Raw genomic sequence first — 23,971 nt, forward strand, 5'->3', positions numbered from 1 at the left:
AGAATATATCAGAAGATGGAAAGATCTCCCATTCTCATGGCTTGGCAGGATTAATATAGTAAAAATGGCTATCTTACTAAAAGCAATCTACAGATTCAATGCAATTCCCATCAAATTACCAACACAATTCTTTACAAACCTTAAAAGAAAAATCCTCACCTTCATATGGAACAACAAGAAACCCAGAATTGCTAAAACAATTCTCTACAATAAAAGATCTTCAGGAGCTATCTCCATCCCTAATCTCAACCTGTACTATAGAGCAACAATACTAAAAACTGCATGGGACTGGCATAGAAACAGAATGGTGGATCAATGGAATCAAATAGAAGATCCTGACATAAATCCACACACGTGTGGACACCTGATTTTTCACAAAGATGCCAAAACCATACAATGGAAAAAAGACAGCATCTTCAACAAATGGCGCTGGTATAACTGGATGTCTACATATAGAAAAGTACAAATAGATCCATACTTATCACCCTGCTCAAAACTAAAGTCCAAGTGGATCAAAGACCTCAACATAAAACCAGACATACTAAACTGCTTAGAATAAAAAGTTGGGAAGAGCCTTGAACTCATTGGCACAGGAGACAACTTCCTGAACAGAACACCAACAGCACAGGCTCTAAGAGCAACAATCAATAAATGGGACTTCATGAAACTGAAAAGCTTCTGTAAAGCATGTTTTAAAACTAAAGATTTCTTATGTATGTATCCGTTACATAAGTTCACAGTGAGTTCAGAGTGACAAAGGTTGACAAGGCTGAGAGATTAACAGGATCTAAAAGTTACATGAATATTTCTTTTCAATTAGAACTGACTTGGCTACACATTTTCAACTACCTTTGGGGTGATAATCTTGTCTTTCTTTCATTCCAAGAAACAAAGTACATTTAAAATGATAGTAAGGTGACAACGTATAAGGAACTACAACAGAACAGTTTGCATAAAACGATATCAAGATTTGTACTTAAATACACAATTGCTTATAATTTGGATTCATGGAAAGTTTAAACAAATTTGCCTATATTTATGATGTATATCAGAATTCATAAGTGAAGGCTATCAGAGGCTACAAATCTGCCTTAAGCCTGTCTCCTAGTGAGGCATCTGGAGGGCCAAAGGTATTTATTATAGCCATAAAATTTCTAAAGGTGTTTAAGAAGTTCTAAAACAATTTAACTTTTAATATTGTTTGAATCAAATCAGGAATTAATTCATCTGAACAGCAGTGCATCTTCAATAAGATCCCATAGGAATTTTGTTCAATCGAGTGTAAATACCTAGAAAGTGATGATTCATACCATAACAGATTATATAGAGAGATGCAGCAATGCACAAAGAATGGGTGTAAGAGACTGGAAGCAATTCTGGGGTGTATCATGGTACAGAGCTTGCAAAATACCAGATCTCCTTCCAGAAAGCCCATCTGCCTAATGAGAGCTCCTTTAACAGAATGGCTCCTGACAATAATTCTTTTAAATTTCTTTCACAAAAAGTGGAGGAAGGAAACTGATATTAGTGTTTACTATGATTAGGGAAATGTTGAGAGTTTTAATGTGTGGGCAGGAAGTCATGTGGCTTAAACTTCTAACTAATATTCAAGGAGAAATTATCAGAGATTTCTCCTTTATTTTTCTGGTGATAGGGACTAAACACTCTGTCACTGAGCAACATCCTTAAAATCTGAGATTTCATGTCACCTTGGCCAGAGATGGAGGAGGGAGGAGAAAAAGAGACTGAAAAGCTTTCAGAAACAAACAACAAGAGAAAAGTGAAATCATAGTCATTTCTATGGGTGCCAATTTGATTTCACTTCTCTGCTCCACATATGTATACTTTGGAATTTTAGAATTAAATAAAATCAGCATTAAATATTAATTAGCATTAAATATCAGTTTTGAGTTAAGCATATATATCTGACCCTGAACAACATTGTAGAGACTGTTGTATTGCAAGTGTGATGTTCCACCTACAATGAACCCAAACACAAAGAAGATGTTGATGAATTTTATAGTTTGGATATGTCCCCCAAATGTCCATATGATGAAATCTAGCATCAGACTCCTGCAAGATGGTAGAACCTCTGAATGATAAGGTCTTGTGGAAGGTTTTCAGATCACTGGGGACATGTTCCCTCCTTGAAAGGGAGATGGGTGGCTCTCCAGCACCCTCACCTTGTTCTCTTTCACTTCCCAGTCCTGAGCTAGATCTGTTACCCGTTATAACCTATTACATGTCAGTTTAAAAATAATTTGCTGGCCTTGCATAGCTAATGTCATCTCATTTACCATAGTAGCTAAAGTTTATGATAGGTTCCTAACTATTGTTTCTAGGAAAACACAATGATATCAGGGGTATGGAACCATTTTCTGGCTAGGACAGCTCAACAGCTTACAGGGGTGGCATCACTTTAAATGTTTTCAAGGAGTAATGCAAAAGATAAAATAGATACATATCAGCAACAAAAAGATGCTTTGTGGCTGACTCTCCATCATACACTAGTAGATAACACAAACTGATATCATGTCACCACATGAGCATACTTACATTGAATAGATGCAGCATTGATAGCATAAGTAACTGTTGCAGCAGTTGAATTTGTAGATTCATATTAGTTACATACAAACAATTTCATACTGGTCCACATGTAGATGAATGAAGCTCTCCACCTTTACTAGCCATGGCCCTGGGAAATTTCTTTTTCTGTATTGCATCAGTATCAGTAAGAAGTCTCTGCTTCAGTAAGTGACTGATGCCACTAGATACAAGCAAATAGACCACAGTGATGTTCTCAAGCTATGGTGCTGGGTCTAGGTTGATACACAGCACTGATTCCTCACCAGTTTCTATCATCTAAGGGTCTCAGGAGCTCCATTCCTGCTACTTAAGTTGTTGTTCTTTCACTAAGTGATCAAGTTATTGTTTTCCCTCAATGACTGCATAACATGTTCCTAATCCGGTCACTAATACCCCATCTATTTACTCATCTACACCGGTATCCAGACCCTATCAAAATGCATCATGGATTTTGTAGAATGTGGTCCAGTGATTAGACCACTGGAGGAATAATCCAGGCTTTACAAATTCTGTGAACTGATACTTTTTATGGCCTGTTATGCACAGTGACTGAAATCAAGTAACAGTAATAGCAATCCGTCAGAGTCTCCCTCATTGTATTATATAATTAAGATAAGCATGATAAAAAAGAGAAATGGTTTCAGATTTTCAGCATTAAATAACTAATTTACGAGGCAGGTCTCCATATTCTCTGACCCTTTTGCCCTAGTGTTCTTCAGTCTACCACTCCAAACAGAAATGATCACTATTAATCTTGGTCACCCTTTTACTACATTTACAAATCAAGTAGTCCTTGTCCCCCAAGAAAACATTACATATCATTTTTTAATTACTATCATCCAAATAAACCAAAGTAGTTTTCATTTTATACATTTATGATCTGCATCATTTTACCCTTACAGAGGCATGTGGTGTATGACCTCTTGGTCCACCTGGGGACAGAAAGGCCTATAGAATCACTCTAAGTGCATGATCCTCAAGTGAGGATAGATGGGGTTAAGCTCAGGCAGTATGATGAAGAAAAATTTGTCTCATGTGCCAGAGCCTGCCGGCAGAGTTGGCAGCTCTTGAGTGAGGATTCCAAGGTAAGTTTGATGGAGCAATATGGCCACTATCAAGTTGTTCCTGTATTAACTGCTCTGCAGTGTTAATTTTCTCAAGGCGAAAAAAGACGTTGATTCACCTACACAGGAATATCCATTTTTCATGATATTGGATCTGCATGCAGTACATGTTGTTCAGTGACCTCCTCTAAAAATAACCCAACCTTTTTTTTAACATTTCTTGGGGTAGGCATTAATGGCTCAGCTATGCCTTGTCAAATTTTCCTAATCCTGAATTTGGTAAATATCCTTGATTAAGCATCTGATTGTTAACTACCTTAGTAGGACTGTAAAGATACACTCCCATGTTACTCATTACATTTCTACCCCACAGATTAACAGGAAGGCTAGGAACAGTATATGGTTTAAAGTTTCCCTCATGTCCTCCCTCATCCTTCCAACTTAATTAATCACTATCTTGTTCAAGACATTGGCTTTGTCCTGTCCCTTGTAATTGTGTAATGGAGGACTGTTTAGGCCAATGCATAGGCCACTGATTAGCAGTTAAGACAGAGATATCTGCTCCTGTATACAATAACCCTGTAAATTTTCTTCCATTACTTTATAACACTAGTTCAGGTCGATTGGGACTGATAGCTTCTATCCAATAAGTATCAGAGGATCAAAAACCTGCATTTCCTCTCCTATTCTTCTTACTTGCATTTTTTTTTTGTCTGAACTTGGGGAAGTAATATTAATTGGGCTAATCTTTGACCTTGTTTTATTACAGAAATTCCATTTGGAGAGTGTGTCATAATTTTTATTTCCCCTTCATAATCTGCATCAATTACCCCAGGAGTTACTTAAATTCCCTACGTAGTTGTGTTACATTTTCCTACTAATAATCCTATGGTCCTCTTAGGTAATGGACCATAAACTCCTGTAGGTAGGGCCTACATCCCATTTCAAGACTTAATACTCTGTAGGTGGAGGAACTGAGGAGGAACCACTACCTGCGGTTGCCAGCAAAGTCGAACAATTCTTGAGTGAGGAATGAGGATTGAAAGAAAAATTGATAAACCAACATACTACACATGGGATCTGTTAGAGAGAACAGCCAGTAAATCTGTCACACACCAGTTTATTCCAATAATCCCTTTTTATAGAGCAAAGCACCTTGATACAATGAAGAGGTTCATGCAGAAGTCAAACTTGTTTACCTCGACCACCTATCTGTATGATCCTCACACAAACAAAAGGAAATGAACTTGGAAAAAAAAATATCCTGTCTATTCCTGTCTCCAGGTGAAGGCCAAGGTGAAAAAAATGTTTTTTGTGGCCACAGAAGATGACAATGCAGCCACTTCTGATGAGAACTGATAGACTAAGATCATAAAGAAGGAGAGGAGGACCTCCCCTATCAGTGGACTTGGGGAGGGGCATGCGTGAAGAAGGGGGAGGGAGGGTGGTATCAGGAGGGGAGGAGAGAGGGGGGAATACAAAGTGAATAAAGTGTAATTAATAAAAGTTAAAAAAAAAGACTGTCTTTAAAAAAAATGGTTTTGGCTGAGAGCATAACAAACAAGCCAATCTCCACACCTGTGGTAGCCAGTCGGTTTCTTAGTTACTCTTATAAAAAGAGATTGACCTCCAGAGAGCAATTTGGCTTCACAGGGATAATTTCTGTTGTAGCTGGACAGACATGCCTGTTCATGTCCTTTTTCCCCTATCTACACAACTTCTAGCAGAAAACTGGTTCAGTGCTCAGTGCATTAATCTTTTCTTTAATAAATCCTATTTTGGTTATTTAGTGACTGGAGTTGATTTGAAGGTGTGTGTGTGTGTGTGTGTGTGTGTGTGAGAGAGAGAGAGAGAGAGAGAGAGAGAGAGAGAGAGAGAGAGAGAGAGAGACTCTGTAGCTTATGTTCTGGAATTCACTGTGTTGTCTTCCAACTTGCAGCAATCCTTCTGCCTCGGCCTCCAGCATATTAGAATTACAGTTGGGAGCCATCATGTGGGGCTTAAAATCTTCTCTTTATAGTCAAACACACATTGACTCATGGCTGGGTCCTATTCTACAGAGTCTATTTATGCTCATCATCATCAGGCTTGTCATTCTATTCATGATTGGATACTGTATTTTGCTTCATATAATTTTGTTTTGGGGGGCAGTCTCATTTATAACCCAGTATGACCTCAAACTTATGCTCTTTCTGCCTTCCCCTTCCACCTCTGGAGTGCTAGGATTACAAGTATCCATCACCACACCTGGCTCAGCTACTCTATTTTAAAAAAATTTCCTTTGTATTCATCCTAAGTTGGTCATAATTTCATTGAAACAACAATTCAAAGCAGCAGGACATGTTCAGAATGTTTTTCATGTATCATGAGGTCTTGCATGAGAAAGCTCCCCTATTACCATTCACCATCTAATGGTATAGCAATTCTTGTAGATGTACTGACTGGATCTCAACCTGCCTGCCATCTTTTGAAGGTCCTTGCTCCCTATTTTGCAGGAGAAAAAAAAATCATTTGGACAACTTAATTAAATATGACCTGTCACTACTCAGTGACTAGCCATCAACTCACTTCAGTGTAAAGGAATACCCACTTACCTCCTCTTATTCCATTGTAGAGAGAAATGTATTCCCTCTTGACATCAGTGAATTGATCTGAGTGTCATTGTCTTTTCTCTTCCATAGAGGCATTATCTATATTGGTAGTTTTCTATGTCAGTACATGTATAAACCTAATAGGAGGATATGAAATAGCTTTACTATAAAGACAATGAACAAGCCAGCACACCAAGATGTCATTCACGACAAGTGGCAAATGAAGACAAGACTTGGTGATTCAGTACAAAAATTGATAACTAACAGCACAGCAACAGCCGCAGTAGCAGCCTAAGAGTTCTAGTTCACCTGTTCCTGAATTCCACTGTGTGACACTTAAGGAGCAGATGGCAGCTACAGATACTGGGTTTCGTCACAGCTGAGCAACTTGGGATACAAATTCAGTGCCTTTATATAGCAAAGTAGTTAGCCAGCCAATCATTCTCCTGCAGGAAGGGAATGTTGGAGCTGCAATCCCACTGTGGTGTCATGTCAGTAGTTTTCCTTTTTAATTCCCAGTTCCCATCTAGAACCTTAGCGTCCAGTGCCATATATGTTTCCATGGTTTATGCCAGCATATTTTATATGCATTTCCACTTCCTTTGTTAATATTTTTTGAGAGTTGTTTAGAGACTTGACTTTATAAGTTGGTGTGGAAGCAATGAGAGCATCAGTCTTGAATGTGCCAGCATGGAAGCATCCTGGGTTTGTAATGCACATGCAAGGTCTCCATATGGGAAACTCTCTGTCTTCAAGCAAGCTAAAAGAGCAGGAATAGGAAGGCTATTTTTGCTGATATAGATGCATAAGGGGAATGTAATGGTTCAAGGTCTCGAATTCCCCCTTATACATCTTCACATCCAAGGTTTATCATGGGTACATTTTTTTTTTATTGAGTCCTCTGATCTTGAGATAGGAAAATTTTGATTCATGTATCTAATTCAATTTTATATCTGCTCCCCTGACCCTGCTTTTCAGTCCAGCTTTCCACTTTTGTGGCAATCTCTTCAGACACTACTGTAGAAGCACTCTAGAATTTGCCAGGGTCTTTGGCTGATTCCAGACTGTTTTTATAGTTATGCTTTTAAGTTTACTAAATCATAACCTATAGAAAACTGAATAAATTATACATTTCAACAGGTTGAATTATTTACAATGTATAATATCCATGCAACAGTAATGACAAACAGCATATTTTCACATCCCACAATCACTCATCATTCTTGCTTGAGGTTATTGAACTTCTAAAGAACTAACACCAATCTGACATTTCTCATATATTACTTTTGCTTATTTTCCAGCTTCATATAAAATAGTTCCTATAATATTTGGTATCTTGTGAATGACTTATTTGATTAGCACACTTTGGTAAAACTCATGTATTTTAGATAGTCTTCTGTTTTATTTGTTGTATGATATTTTATTGAGTGACTATACCACAATTTATTTAATCATTTGGAGAATGTCAAGTTTTTGAGCTATTAAGAATAATGATACTGTAACCACATATACATTTATTCTGGTGCACTTCTGCTAAATCATTTCCTAGGATCAAAGTTCCTGCTTCATAGATTGTGAAAAAATTATGTTACATAAGCTATTGTTACATAGTCATTGTAGCTACATATTTGCATATGTATAGTATATATAGACAGTATATTATATTCTGGTTACTCATCTGTACAAAGATATGTATTCAGTAGTTTTCATTTTAGCTATTAAGATGTAAGACAAATACAGAACAATATAGCTTTAATTTTCATTTTACCAGTCCTTACAAATAATGAGAACGAGAACTTGTTCATTATTTATTTCTGCTACACATTTATTTTCAGACTTGCTTGTTGCCAATCTTAGATGGCATTTTGTCATTTTCTTCTATGGAGATGTAGACATTTTTTTCTATATTCTGGCTAAAATTTTTTTTATTGTATATACACATTCAAATGCATAGCTCTTTTTTTTCTTAATGAAAAGAGGCCTTAAGTGTTTAATACTTTTCCTTTCAGTGTTGATGCTTTTTATTCCATTTGGTGTGTCCTATTAAAGAAACTGTTGCCTCTCACAAAGTCAGTAAGAGATTTCCTACTGGGGTGGAAGGTTATGTCTGCTTGTGAAGACCAGAAGACAGTCTCAGCTGTCATTTCTCAAGCACTGTCCACCACCTTTTTCAGACACAAAGAACTCTGTCTAGCCTGGAACTCACAGAGTAAGCAAGACTAACTGCACTTTGAGCTCCAGAACTCCACTTGTTTTGATCTCCCCTACTGGAATTATGAGCATGTGCTACCATTGCCACCATGCCTGGTATTTATATGGGAGTTCTGTGGATCAAACTCTCCCCCTTGTAACTGATTTAACCAGCTTAATTATTCCATCAGGCCTACTCGTGTCTCCTTTTGAACTTTTTTTTTATACATAAATGTGTCACAAACTTTTTCTCATTTTTAGAAGTTGAACATTCTTTCCTCAGTATAGTCTCGCTTTTATCATGAATCAGGTAACTATGTTTGTGTAGTCTTGTGCATTTTATGTGCTCTCTGAACAATTAGTGTCTGCATAACATTTCAGCAATCTATAGTCTTCTGTTGGTTTATTTTTAGCATACATTAACTGTACAAATTAATGTATCAGGTAATATATTTTGTTATGCTATTTCCATATGTGAGTAGACTGTATTTTCATCATGTTATTATTTACACATTCCTAACAGCAGTTTCTAATAGTAGTCCTCTTTTTTTCTTTTGAATTATGCATAGGAGAGAAAACACACGGTGCTTGTATTTATGAGACTGGCTTATTTCAATAATTATGATAATGCTTAGTTCTATCAACCTTCCAGCTGATGTTATAATTTTGTGTTTTTATGGCTGAGTAAAAGCTCTCCCTTGTATGTGTGTGTGTGTGTGTGTGAGAGAGAGAGAGAGAGAGAGACAGAGACAGAGACAGAGACAGAAACAGAGACAGAAACAGAGAGATAGATTAATAGAGACAGAGAGCTTCCTTATTTAATCATCTTTAACATGGACTGTTCCACAACTTGGCTGTTGGAAAAAGTGCCACATTAAAGATGGTTGTGCAGGTATTTATATTGCATGCTGATTTTGATTCCTTTAGGTGTATACTCAGGAATGATATCGCTAAATTACATGTAGTTCCACTTTAAGCCTTTTGAGAACTGCAATATTGATTGAAATAGTAGCTGTACACAATTTGCCTTCCCACCATCAAAGTAGAAGAGATCTTCTTCCTGTTTCTTCACCAGCATTTGTAATTTTTGCTGTTGCTGTTGCTTTGTTTTCATCATGGTAACCATTCTGATTGGATTGAGAAGGACTCCTTAAAATTTTGATTTCTATGTCCCTGATGGTTATGGATGTTGAAACTTTTTCCATGTGCTCTTTTAGTCATTTATTAATTTTCCATTTAGTTTATTTTTACTGATGGGAGTGTGTGATTTTTGCTGCATAATCTTCACAGCCAGGCCTTGAACCAGGGAAAGAGTAAGAGCTACCTTCAAGCTCATCCTGCCAGATAAACTCATAGAACATCTGACTGAAAGTACACTTGTACCAGATGTGAGTGGAGATGGAAAATGGATGAACAGTGGTGGAAATACAGTTCCACCAAAAGCCTGTGGGATTCTGGGAATATTAAAAGCACCCTACCCAAAGTGGTCTCCATGGCAAGCACGGAAAGGTGAGAGGTTTTGGACATTGTATGATGCTGTGTATCCTCACCATGTTAATCTCTGTCTTAGTGCACTATTCATATTCACACACAGCTGGTCCAGCTCCTCCTGCCAGATGACACAGGGCCATAGTTCTCATATTATATGGTCTACAATTCCCACCACATTGTCTTATGTCCCTGGATCTGTGTCCAAGTTGTAAATAGTTTTCTGGGCCCACACTTGTTCTTGAGGAGGACACTTGCTCAGACCATGTAGATATACAAATGTAAGAGCTTCTGCTCTACATAGATGAAAATATTTGAATATAAGGCCTTTTGTACGATGATTCTCCACTGTGGAACCAATGGGCAAAGTAGAAGATATAAGTGGCCTATATATAGCAAGTATGCATAATATAGCAGGTATAGCAGATCATAGCACACATGTCTTAAATATATTTTTGTTTTGAATTTAACCTTAACAACAATCTGTGGTAAGCAGATGCCTTCGTAACAGTAAATATCCTTCCTTTTGGGAATGGTTCTTCACTCAGTCTTAGTAACTGAGCTACACTTAATAAACATGGAAAATGGCAAGATCAAAGAGAAAAGTATCATAGAAGATTTTACATGTCTTCCATAGTACATTATCTGGAATATCTGCCACACAATAAAGTCACTAGCCACACACAGCACAAAAATTTTGATCCATAATTAAGAAAATTAGAAGGCAGTAGAAATTAATGAGGGATGACACTGGTGTGGAATCAGTGCTAAAATTACAGAAGAAATGAGCCGTATCAAGTTAATGCTGCCAGAATATTATATCTAAAATGTTTTCCCGAGTGAATATAGATATTAAGATTCAATTAATATGGGGCTATACTTCAGTGGTAGAACATTTGCCTGGCATGTGTAAGGTTCTAGGAATGATTCCAAGCACTACAAAAAAAAAAAAAAAAGGACATAATAAATTTCAGGGATCGAAAATCCAAAGTATGGCTCCTGTCATGTGTGACTAAATTAATAATAATTTTGGAAGTGGAACAAAAAGATAACACAAAATAAATCGGGAAATAATTCAAGCTAAATATTTCATAAAACTATCAATTGATAGGATAAAGCTGTGGAGTTGGAACAAGATAATCCAGCTCTTAAAACAATAAATTTCTGCATTCCATGACATCAGATAGATGGATTGAAATCAGGCACATGAATTTACAATTGCTAATTTTGATTAAAACATCAAGATTCTGAGGCCCTCTTCCTGACATGCCTCCTACAGAAAAGTTAGTTAAGATACAGCAGACTAACATTGAACTCATCAGGCAGCCACATGGAACAGAAGATTTATATATACAAACCCTCCTGGTGTCATTATTGAGCTATATTTTGACTAATGTATAATAGTGTTAAAGTAGTTTAATACTTTATCCTAAATTTACAAATTAATATAATTATTATGATAAATCAGTTAGAATACTTCTATCAGTATTCCTTTGTGTGTATTTACTTTAAATCCCCATTCTCTCTTTCCTCCCTCAGGAAAACAATAGTATACCATCTTGTCTCAATGAATTTACTTTCTCTGAGTGCACAATATGTGGAATTAGATAGATAGATAGATAGATAGATAGATAGATAGATAGATAGATAGATAGATAGATAGAGATATATAATAAGTAGCCTCTTGTGTCTATTTTCTCTGTACATTTTTAAGATTTTATTTATTTTTTTATGTGTATTAGTGTTTAGTTGAATGTATGTCTGTGCATTGTGTACTTGCAGTTCCAGGATATGCCAGAAGGGGCATTAGATGAACTGGTACTAGAGTCTCAGATGATTGTGAGTCACCATAAGGGTGCCGGGAATTGAACTCTGGTCCTTGAGAAGGAGAGGCAGTGCTTTTAACCAATGAGCCATCACTGTGCGCATCTTTAAAATTCATCTGCCATAATATAAATTTGTACTTTTTATTGTTAAATAATATTTCATTTGTGGATTAATAATGTTTATTTATTCATTCATCAGTTTGTGGGTATTTGGGACTTTTCTAGCCTGGAGACATTATAAATGATGCTTTTCTGCTTTTGTTACAATATAAGTTTACATGTGAACAAATTTTTATTTTTGTGTGAGGATTCTTACCAGGAATTGAATTTCTGGGTCACAGAATAACTTGATTTTTTATTCTCTGAGAAACTGTCAGTTTGTAATATGTCCCCATGATTTTATAATTATATCTAAAATGCATGAAACCCATTTTCCTACATATACTCAGTAACATTTCTTAGTGTCTGTCTTTTTTCACCATTGTGGCAGATGTACAGTAGTAACTAGCTGTGAAATTAATTTTTATTTCCTTAACAAATAGTGCTAGACTGCTTTTCATGTGGCTGCTAGCCATTTATATATCTTATTTAAAGAAATACCCATTCAAATATTTTTGTTCATCTTTACCAATTATGGTATTAGTACATTCATTTTTGTGTTTTAATAATTATTATTCTGAATATGAACCCTTAGTAGTATGCATAGCTGATAAACACTTATTGTTTTGTGAGTTGTCTTTTTACCTTCTGTATAGGAAAAAAATTATATTCCCCTTAATTTTGATGAAATTTATAATTTATATTTTCTTAATACCTAGGGATATATAACACCTTTTAAAATATTTATTGGTCATTTGCATTTCTCTCTTTTGTTTTTCATTAATAATAATATTGTTGTTATTTATTACAATTTATTCAATTTGTATTTTGCCTGTAGCCCATTCCCTTATCTATTCCTGGTCCTACCCTCCCTATTTTTTCCTCTGCTATGTCTCTCCCCTAGTCCACTGATATGGAAGGTCCTCCTCACCTACTATCTGACCCTAACCTATCTTGTCTCTTCAGAACTGTCTGGATCCTCTTGCTCTGTGGCCTAGTTAGGCCACCTCCCAGGGGGAGATAATCAAAGAGCAGACAAATGAGTTCATGACAGTGACTGCCCCTGCAAAAGTCTGGATCAGTGGGGGCCTGCAGAGACTAATGAATCAACCAAGGACCATGCATGGAGATAACCTAGAACCCCTGCACAGATGTAGCCCGTGGCAGCTCAGTGTCCAAGTGGGTTCTCTAGTAAGGGGAGCAGAGGCAGTCACTATCATGAACTTGACTGACTATTCTTTCCTTTTTTATTTTTTGAAAATTGCTCAGTTTGTCGGGTACAGTGGCTCATGCCTATAATCCCAAACACTCAGGGAGGCAGAAGCAGGTGTATCTCTGTGAGTTCAAAGCCAGCCTGGTCTACAAAATTAGTCCAGGACAGCCAAGGAAACATAGAGAAAACCTGTCTTGGAAAAAATAAATAAATAAAAACAAAAAAGAAAGAAAAATTGTTCAGTTCATTTGCCCATTTGTTGATTGGTAATTTTATTGGCTTGGTATTTAATTTGAGCAATTGTTTGTGAATTCTGGATATTAGAACTTTTCTTGAGAACTTTTCGGGAGTGGGAGTTCAGCTGGGTGGTCTGAGGTCGAACCTGATGTTTTCTTCACTGTGGGGTTTCCTCCCATCACAGAAACCCAGTCTCTGGTGTTGTGGGGCCCACAGTTCAGCCTGGGATGGTGATCAGAGCATGCAAGTGTGTGGCTTTGGGCTGGCGACCTAGCTCCTGCTCGGACTGGGAACTTTTCAAGGGTTTAGCTGGGTGACCTGAGAATGCACCTGACTGCTTCCCACACCATGGGCTTTCCTCTTACCTGAGAAACACAGCCGCTGTTGTTTTAAGGCCCACAGTTTGGTCTGTTGGTCACTGTGCAGTCACTGCTGTCCTGCTCCTCAGACACAGTGTCCTCTCAGCGCTGCCATCTTGGATGCACCACCCCAATCTTAACTAAATTTTTTGATGAAATTCAGTTTAATTAATTTTCTTTGGTTAGATTTGCTTTTATTTTTATTTTTGAGAATGTCATACCTAATTCTGTATTTACATCATTAGCATTCCTTCCAACTCTTCCCATGTCCCTCTATGTCCTCTCAAATTCATGACCTCTTTTTCTATAATTATTATTGGTACATGTATAAATACATGTACAAACAATTTATCTATGTACTACCTATTGAGCTGATTTAGTGTTGCTTTTATGTACATGTGTTTAGGGCTGACCACTTGGGACTTATCATTGGAGAAGCATAGACTTTGATGTCATATGCAAAAAAAAAATCTTCATCTAACTTTAGGTAATAAAATTTTATTTTATCTATATAGTTATTGAAAAGGCTTAAGGTTTTAGCTAATATGCCCTTGCATATCTTTGTTTGGGTAAATTTTATATTTGGTAAGATACAATTCTAAATTTATTATTTTCACATAAATACCTAAATAATACTAGGATCATTAATTGAAAAGATCGTTTTCTGTGGTCTTGGTGCCATGATTAACAGTGCTGTGTTAATAAATGCACGAGTCAAGAAAATTTCTCTTTGTTCTTAATTTGTGAGTGTGGTTTCTTTCTTTTATTTTAAGCACAAGAAGCTGATTGGTCTTTCAAATGCTTTTTCTTGATCTATTGAGATTTTGCAGTTTGTTTTTTTTTTTTAATTTTATCCTTTTAACAGCGTCTTACTCGATTGATATCCAGATGTTAAAGCTTGCACTCCTGGAATAAAGACCATGGTGTGTATAATTCTTTCATATGTTGCTAGGTTGGGTTGGCGAGCATAGTTTTTGGTGCTGTTTCTGTCTGTAGTCATAAAAATATTTTAATCTGTATCTTTCTTGAAGTAATTAATTCTGAATTCACGCATGAATTAAAATTGCTTTCTTCATTTTTGTATTTTGAGATTTTTTTAAAGTTTATTCTTTGTTTTTAAAATATTAGTACAAACCAGCTATTAAGAGCTTTGGGAGGGGGGCAGGAGAGATGGCTCAAAGGTTAAGAGCACAACCTGCTCTTCCAGAGGTCCTGAGTCCAATTTTCAGCAACCACATGGTGACTCACAACCATCTATAATGAGATCTGGTATGCTCTTCTGGTGCACAGGCACACATGCAGTTAGAACACTGTATACATGACAAACAATACTTTTTTTAAAAACCACAGAATTATTCATTTTTTAATTTATTTTTTAATGATCATCGTTTGTTCACTTTGTATCTTAGCTATAGCCCTTTCCTTCATCCCCTTCCAACCCCACCCTAACTCCCTCTTCTCCTCCCATGCCTCTCCCCAGTCCACTGAAAGAGGAGGTCCTCCTCCCCTTCCCTCTGACCCTAGCATATCAGGTCTCATCAGAACTGGCTGTATTGTCTCCCTCTGTGGCCTGGTAAGGCTGCTCCCCCTCAGGAGAATTTGATCAAAGAGCTAGCCACTGAGTTTATGTCAGAGACAGTCTCTGTTCCCCTTACTTGGGAACCCACTTGGACACTGAGCTGCCATGGGCTATATCTGTGCAGGGGTTCTAGATTATCTCCATACATGATCCTTGGTTGGAGTATCAGTCTCAGAAAAGACCCCTGTGCCCAGATATTTTGGTTCTGTTATTCTCCTTGTGGGGATCTTGTCCCCTCCAGGTCTTTCTACTTCCCACTTATTTCATAAGATTCCCTGCACTCTGCCTAAAGTTTGGCTATGAGTCTTAGCACATATTTTGATACTTTGCTGGGTAGAGCCTTTCAGAGGCCTTCTGTGGTAGGTTCCTGTCCTCTTCCCTGTTTTTTCCCTCTTCCAATGTTGGCCCTGTTTGCCTTTCTGAGTGAGGATTGACCATATTACCCAGGGTCCTCCTCCTTGCTTAGCTTCTTTAGATTTACTGATTTTACTACATTTATCCTACATTATATTTCTAGTATCCACTTATAAGTGAGTATATACTATGTGTGTCTTTCTGCTTTTGGGATACCTCACTTAGGATGATCTTTTCTAGGTCCCACCATTTACCTGCAAATTTCATGATTTCCTTGTTTTTAATTGCTGAGTAGTATTCCACTGTGTAAATGTACCATAATTTCTGTATCCATTCCTCTGCTGAGGGACATATGGGTTGTTTCCAGATTCTGGCTATTTAGAGGGATTTTTTAAGTCACTATTTCTGTCTCTTCACTTTTTATAAGCATTTCCAGATTTTCTGTTTCTTATCAAGTTATATTTAGAGCTTTATTTCTAGAAAATTTCCCAATTCATATTGTGTAATTATTTTGTTGTTTTATAATTATTTAGAAAAATTCTCCTTTATTGTGGAAATACTCCATTATTATTCATATATGGCTAGTTTGAATCTTCACTGATTGTCTTTTTTCATAGTACAGCACAATTATTTTCAGTTTTTTCAGTCGGGTTTACACAATTATTGCTTTTGTTTTTTTATCTATTTCATTTATTCACACTTTCATGTTTGTTCCATTCTGATGCTTGCTTCAGATTTAGTTTGTTAATTTCATTTATAACCACTATAACAAATACGAAATGAAAATTTAGACATTACAAACACAAGCTACTTTTGAATAGTCAAAATGTGTATTCAAAATATTCAGTGAGGCTGTATGGGTGCTTTCAAAGTAGCATATGATTGACAACATCATTAGATTACTGTTAAGTGCCCATCCACAATTACTAGACTAGGAATAATTTAAAAAGTAGACAATGCCACATGTTGGTGAAGATGTGAAGGAAAGGCAAGCCTCACCCTGTGCAGATGAGATTGTAGAACATGGAAAACTCTTTGGCAGCCCTTCAAAGAGTTACGTACTGAGCTAACTTCAACCTCAAAACCAAACCAAACCAAAAACATTCCACATAGCCTAGGGAGATAAACACATGTCGTATGAAAATATGTGGAGGAATAAAATATGATAACTTTCATTTTATGCCCCAAATTCGGAACATTACAAACATCCACATCTGATAAATGCTCCCCAGGGCAGAGGGGTGAACCAGCGATTCACTGGACCTGGGCATAGCTAACCCAGTGGCGGGCATCATAGTCTCCACGGCCAAGAATGTGCAACCTTTCCAGTCCAGGGAGGCCTACAAGGAAGCCATGAGGGAAGAACTGAATGATTGGCTCAATGCCTTGTATGATCTAGGTCTACCTGGCAGTGTTGATGGCTTCCTCACGGGGCTGGCCACAGGCACACCAACGCTGTCATGGAAGCTGCCTGGGCTCTGGCTCCTCCCTGCCCAACTGCCCAATGTGACTCCCAGCTCCTTCGTGGCCTAGGACACAGTGGCCACTTTCATCAGCTGGTGCCAGGCAGAGCACGATGTGCCTGAAGTGCTCATGTTTGAGACAGAGGACCTGGCACTGCACAAGAAAGAGAAGAGCATGTGCTGTGCCTGCTGGAGGTGGCCTGGTATGGGGCGCACCGAGGCCTCGAGGCTGGTACAGTTTGAGCAGGAAATGGAGCCAGAGGTTCGTCAGCCCTTCAGGTCCCCAGTGTCCCTGCTGCTAAGGAGGATTCTACTGAAATTGCCACTGCACAAAGGGGTTCCCACGTGCGCACCCCACATGACACTCAATGACCCTCGAAACCTCCAGGAGCTAGGGAGGAAGATCCTGGGCAGTTGTACCTGCCCAGACCAGTTTCCCATGATCAAGGTCCGGGAGAGGAAGTAGTGGGTGGGAGACTCCAACTTGTTCATCTTAATGAGGATGCTGAGGATCCAAGAGATTATGTGTGTAAGGTGGCAGTTGGGACACACTGGAACAGTGCCTAGACAAACATGACCCTTGCCACTGGCTCCTCTACTGCCCACCATCTGCCCCAGCAAAAGACAGGGGTTTTCTCCCCTCAGATGGGTTATCACTCATTCCTAGCTCCCTCCCTAGGCCCTAGGAGCACAGTTCTTGGGAGTTAGCTGCAGGACTCCCAGGAGGAAATGACCCCCATCAGCCTGTGAAGCACAACAGAGGGGCCTGAGCACAGGCCCTGAGATCAGTTGCCTTGGCTCCTGTCGCTAGTAGGGGGACAGTGACGGCTCAGCCTCCTCTGCCCAGAGAGGCCCCTGGGTGCCTGCAGCGATGGCCACTGACTCCCCGAGGGAGCAGCCCAACCACCGGCTGACCTCCACAAGAAAGCAGCCCCTCACAGCCAGTCTGGAGACCTGACCAGAGATAGGCCGGCATGGCTCTGGGAAGCCAAGACACTTTGTCATAGGCTTCCAGTGCAGCGCTGAAGCCAGACCCTCTAGGAACAGGCCTTACTGGTGGTGGGCAGGGAACAAAACTGGCAGCACTCATGGGTGGTCCGGGTCAGGAGTGGTGGGGGATCAGGGGATTCTGCAAGGAGTACCCCGCAGACTCCAAGTGCCTCCAGCTCTCCAGCACCCTGGCCTTCCAGGGGCCTGATCCCAGGCCCAGAGCTGACCACCACACAACCCTATGGGATCAGCCCCTGGCCCTCCATCTCTGGACTCTGCTTACTGTTCATCCAGCTCCTTATCTTCATCACTCAGTGTCATAGGTGTCAAGTGGGGCCCACCCAGGGAATCAGGCCCAATAGCCAATGGGCTGTCTAGGTCCAGCAGGCAAGCTCTGTCGAGCTCTTCCAATAAAGGCAGCCCCTGCCTTGCTGTAGGAGGTTTGCTGGATACAAACAAGAGTTTTCTGGCTGGCCCAGAAGCCTCACTGACCTGGGCAAGGAGGCAGATGGACACACAGCCAGACTGTAAACCCTCATGCATCCCCACACCTCGGGGACCCTGCCACCCATCAAGACCCATAGAACTCAGGGCTCAGCATGCCTTGCAGTAGGTCACCCCAAGGCCCAAGCCAGATTCTTCAATGTGGTGGACTCACTGCTACACCCACACTCCATTCCATTTTCTTTGTAGCCTTAACCTACCCTCTGCATCGGGGATCTTCCCCCTTCCACCTCTTGAGCACAAGACCTCATCAGACCAGACCCCACAGGATCATATGGCTCAATGGGAAACCTGTTTTTCATTCTGGTTTGGGGGATGAGCATTGGTATTTAATTACTAATATTATTGAATGTCTTAGGGGAGACAGGGCCAGCCCAGTGTCCTAAGGACCTGTGGTCCAGTAAGCAGAACCTCTGACAGTAAAGTTTTGTTCCAGCTCCTGTTTTAAAACATGTGAGGGCCTCTGAAAGACTCTACCTTGCAGGGTACCAAATCAGATGTTGAGACTCAGCCAAACTTTGGGCAGAGTGCAGGAAATCTTATGAAAAAAGTGGGAGATAGAAAGACCCATACATGGTCCTTGGCTGGAGTATCAGTCTAAGAAAAGATCACTGTGCCCAGATTTTTTTCTCTCCTTGTGGAGCTCCAACCAAGGACCATATATGGATATAGCCTAGAACCCCTGCTCAGATGTAGTCCATGGCAGTTCGGTGTCCAAGTGGGTTGTCTAGTAATGGGATCAGGGACTGTCTCTGACAGGAACTCAGTGGCTGGCTCTTTGATCACCTCCCCATGAGGGAGGAGCAGCCTTACCAGGCCACGGAAGATGACAATGCAGCCACTCCTGATGAGACCTTATAGACTAGGATCAGAATGAAGGAGAGGGGGACCTCCCCTGTCAGTGGACTTGGGGTGGGGCATAGGAGGAGAAGAGCAAGGGAGGGTAGGTTTGGGAGGGGACAAGGGAGGGGGCTACAGTTGGGATACAAAGTGAATAAACTGTAGTTAATAATAAATAAATAAAATTTTAAAATGTGATCAATACATACAATAGAGCATTAGCATGCAGCAAAAAATGAATAAAGAAAGCACTGGTACATGTTACAACATAAGTAAATGGGAGGGGAAAGCATGATGAGTGAAAGAGGCATATTACAAAACTACCAAATACTTTACAGTAAATTGTATATAACATATTCAAAAGAAGCAAATTTATAATGATAGAAAATTGATTACCAAAGGCTAAAGGTAGGTGTAGAGGGGAGTACTCACAGTCATTTGATCTAGATGGACTAAAAATAGTTGTAGAGTCTAAAGATGAACTCAGTGGCAGAACTCTTGCCTAGCATGTAAAAATTGCAAAAACAAACAAACAAACAAACAAAAAAACTAGGCAAGGTGACACACTGCTGTAATCCAGCACTCAGGGAGGCAGAGGCAGGCTGATCATTGTGAGTTTGAACCCAGCAGAGTCTACAAAGAAAGTCCAGGACAGTCAAAGCTACACAGAAAAAGCCTATCTTGAAAAAAGATCTCCAAAAAATCAAATAATAAAACTTCTAAAATTACAGTGATGGTATCTTCACAATGCTACACATATACTAAAATCCAAAGTATAATATACTTTAAAGTAGCTGATTGTAGAATGTATAGCTGTGTCTTTAGAAAAAGAAAACAGTGCCAGGTACAGTGGTGTGGACCTGTAATCCCAGAACTTGGGAAACAGAGAAAGGTAGGTGAGTCAGTAGTTCAAGGACAGCTCTGATTATACAGCAAGTTTGATGCCACCTGGGCTGCAGAACTCTGTTTCAAAAGCAATAACAATAATTAAGTGAGCTAGAAAAGACAGCTAGGATAGACATAAGAGACTAGTGAAAAAACGGGTAATTGTATTTTAATCCCACAAGTCAAAAAAAATGGCTATCATAAGCAAATTTTCCTATTATAGTAATAATAATAAAACTCTAACCAAAGCAGCTTAAGGAAGAAAAGGTTTACTTTGTTTCATAGTTCAGTGTTACAGCATATCATGGTAGGGGATAGCAATACCTTGAGCTAGCCAAGCTATCTTCATGGGGGGAGCAGAGAATGATGAATGCTTTTGCTCATCTGGTTTTCTTCTTTTACAGTACACATTCCCAGCCTTGGGGATGACACCACACATAGTAGATAAATCTTCCTACCTCAACTAAGATAATTTAGATAAGCCTCAGCCCTTCACCCAGGTGATTTTAGATTCTATAAAGTTGGCCACTGACAGCAACTTTCACAGCGAGCAAAATCACTAATGAAAGTAACAACAGGAAAAAATACTTTAACAAAAGATGTCAAATCACAGATTCAGCATATGCTGGAAACTTTAAGCAGAATGCATAAAATATAAGGTCACATTATAGAGTAATAACTACACTACATGGAAAAGCCCCATACAATACATTTAGATAATGCCTAAATGGGTAAATTGGTTAAAGTGGATGTTCAAAAATCAGAAACAATCACCACATAAAGGACTTAAAAACAACTGGAATGTTTAGTAAGACTCATTTCAGAATTTTGATAACAGGAATCTATCCAACTAATGAAGACATCTAAAACAGTTCAGACAAAAGAACCCTTGCAGAATTAGGACTTTCAAATTTGAAGCAGAATTGTTCAGGTGATATAGAAGTTTCTCAGAATATTCTTTCAGAACAGCAATTAAGTATAGTCATAATAGTCCGTCATATTTGTAGAGAAACTATAAGTTGGATCATCAATCTCTATGAAATCTAAATACCCCTGCCTAGTTGAAGTTCTTTTATTAGGATATCGGAGGGATGTAATAATTGGGAAGTTGTAAGAATTTGTATCTCTCTATTTTAGACTTTCTGCCTTCATCTGTTGCCTTCGGTATATTTATTCAAAACAAGAAAACCAGTATGATAGACAAAGGTGCAGGAAAAAAAAGAGAAAGAAGAACCAGGAAGCAGGGAGGAGAGGAAATATTATTTATTACAAGGAAATGTAGTGGAATATATGATTATGAGGGTCAGCTAAACAAATTCAAAGTCTGTGAGACAGACAGGCAGAAAGAGAATCACATGCATAAGGGAACGTCATGGACAAGGGATGATGAAATTGTCACCAGCTATGTGGAAGGCCCTGTATGATGAAGGGCTGTTTTTATAATGTTCTTGTGGAATGTGTACAATTTACCCTTGTTCATTCAAATGCTGATTTCTCTACCCTACTATCAGGTCTCAATCCAGACATTGCATTGTGATGTTTATTCTAAGCATCACCTGTCTCAAGTTTGTATAAACATTGCCAGTGTTTTATTGTTTTATTGTCAATAAAACAGTCAGCCAATGCTGAGCAATGGAGAGAATAGGGTGGGGCATCCTGGTCCAGAGGGAGGAAAAAGAAGTGAGTGGGAGGAGTTCGAGAGGAGAAATCAGGAGGAGAGGACTGGGAACCACCAGGAGAGATTAACCGGCCTAAGATATGACTAAAAGCAAGTTATAATGTGGGAAATCTGAATTGGAGAAAAGTATGCAGGCTTGGAGGTTTAGGATGGAGTAATTATTGTCCAGCATTGTGCTCTAGGTAAATTAATTAAATCCCAGTCTCTGTGTGGTGATTTAGTAGCTAGTTTAGGAATAACCACTGTTTAACTAAAAGTTAAATAAATAATAAATATTAATAATCAACAACAAAGGGCAAACAATTTTCAAGTTCAAGTTTTCGTCTTTGGAATCTAACTTGAGAAATGCTAAAATTCTTTGAAGGCTTCTATCAATTGATTAAATCATGTCTACCAAGAAAATCAACCTTATTTAAAGTCATCTGATTAGAAGTTTTGGTGAGATCTGCAAATTTTTTTTTAAGGAACAGCCATATTAAGGTTTGACTCACTAACTGGGAAAGACGGGTGTAAGACAAAAAATGGTCACTGTTCTCTCATCCATCCTGTACTTCAGCTTATCCAAGTTGGAACATTATGAAATTTCTATACTTTTGAAATGTTATTAATAAAACATAAGTAAATATGGTGATATCCATTACTCAAAATAGAATGACATAGAGCAGTTATATAATTAAGGATTTATTTTATGCTAAGGGAGCCATTTTCAGACTTAAGTAATGGTCACTACACCAAATATATTCTTCAGAACAGCTGTTTCTGAAGTAGAGTGTGGGCTAAGGCAAGGAAAACCACAATCTATTCCCATAGCCATGAAATTTCTTAATGTTATGTATGTGTACATATAAATCCATTCTCAAGTTTAAAAGTATTTTCCTCCTATGAATATATAAATAGAAACAACTGTATATAAAATACTTATCACAATTAAGTTGAATACATGATTGTGAGGGTGATGTGCCTGTTATAAATATAGATGCAGTTTTTGGGGTTATCTTTAAATACATTTTCTTACACAGTGGTAGATGATTAAGAATGTTTGCAAACCTCCTCATAGAAAAACTCACTCACCATATGGCCTTCCCACTACACTTGTTATTTTAGGACACAGAAACTAGGAAGAGGAAGTAAAGGCTGTTGACTTAACCACTACTCTCCCCTCAGTGTGAATTGGCATCATTTCACACAACAGGTGAAATTAAGCCCACTTATGCTTAAACATACTGCCCTTCCCTTAACACATGGTCGGTAATGATAGACTTGGTGTTGATGTTACTATCCCACACAGATTGTCTGTGAATAGCCCTGCTAAATGTTTCTGTTTCCACAAAAAGATGAAGTCTCCCTAGAACAAATAGTCTTAGTCGTCATAGAAACAAGGTCTTCTGGCTGATGTCAGTCTACTATAGCAACAGGAAGCAAAAATTCATTCATAGAAACAAAGTTGAAATTACCCAGCTACTTACACCTAGCTTAATTCAGTGCATAATAAGTATATGGAAAGAAGGAGAAGGATGAAGACAGATGCTGATACAGACAGATAAAAATATTATAAGCAAAGAATACTATTAGAGGGCAAAGATATTTAAAACTGTAGATTAGGGATACAGTACATATTGTTCTAAAAATTCTTTTCCTCATATAATAGAGTTGTTAGCTATTCCATCCCATATAAATCTTAAAATTTCCACTAGAAAACAAGTGTGCAAGATGTAGATGCAAATTATTAAATATTTCTTACTTCTTATTTCCCTCCAACACTGAGCATAATTTTTTAATTTTTATTTTCTTTTTTAAATTTTTTTCTTTATTAATTACACTTTATTCACTTTGTATCCCCCCCCCCCGTGGTTCCCTCCCTCCTCCCATCCCAATCCCTCCCTTCCTCCACCCTCTGAATGCATGCCCCTCCCCAAGTCCACTGATAGGGGAGGTCTTCTTTTCCTTCCTTCTGATCCTAGTCAATTAGGTCTCATCAGGAGTGGCTGCATTGTCTTCTTCTGTGGCCTGGTAATGCTGCTTCCC

At 38.6% G+C, this 23,971-nt stretch overlaps 1 pseudogene; it reads left to right on the top strand.

Moving 5' to 3' along the window:
* The first annotated feature begins 9,840 nt into the window (after nucleotides 1–9,840).
* On the top strand, nucleotides 9,841–18,007 carry LOC110541063 (GAS2-like protein 1; annotated as a pseudogene).
* Nucleotides 18,008–23,971: the final 5,964 nt, after the last annotated feature.

This window comes from Meriones unguiculatus, chromosome X, assembly GCF_030254825.1.
Source record: "Meriones unguiculatus strain TT.TT164.6M chromosome X, Bangor_MerUng_6.1, whole genome shotgun sequence".
NCBI lineage: Eukaryota > Metazoa > Chordata > Mammalia > Rodentia > Muridae > Meriones > Meriones unguiculatus.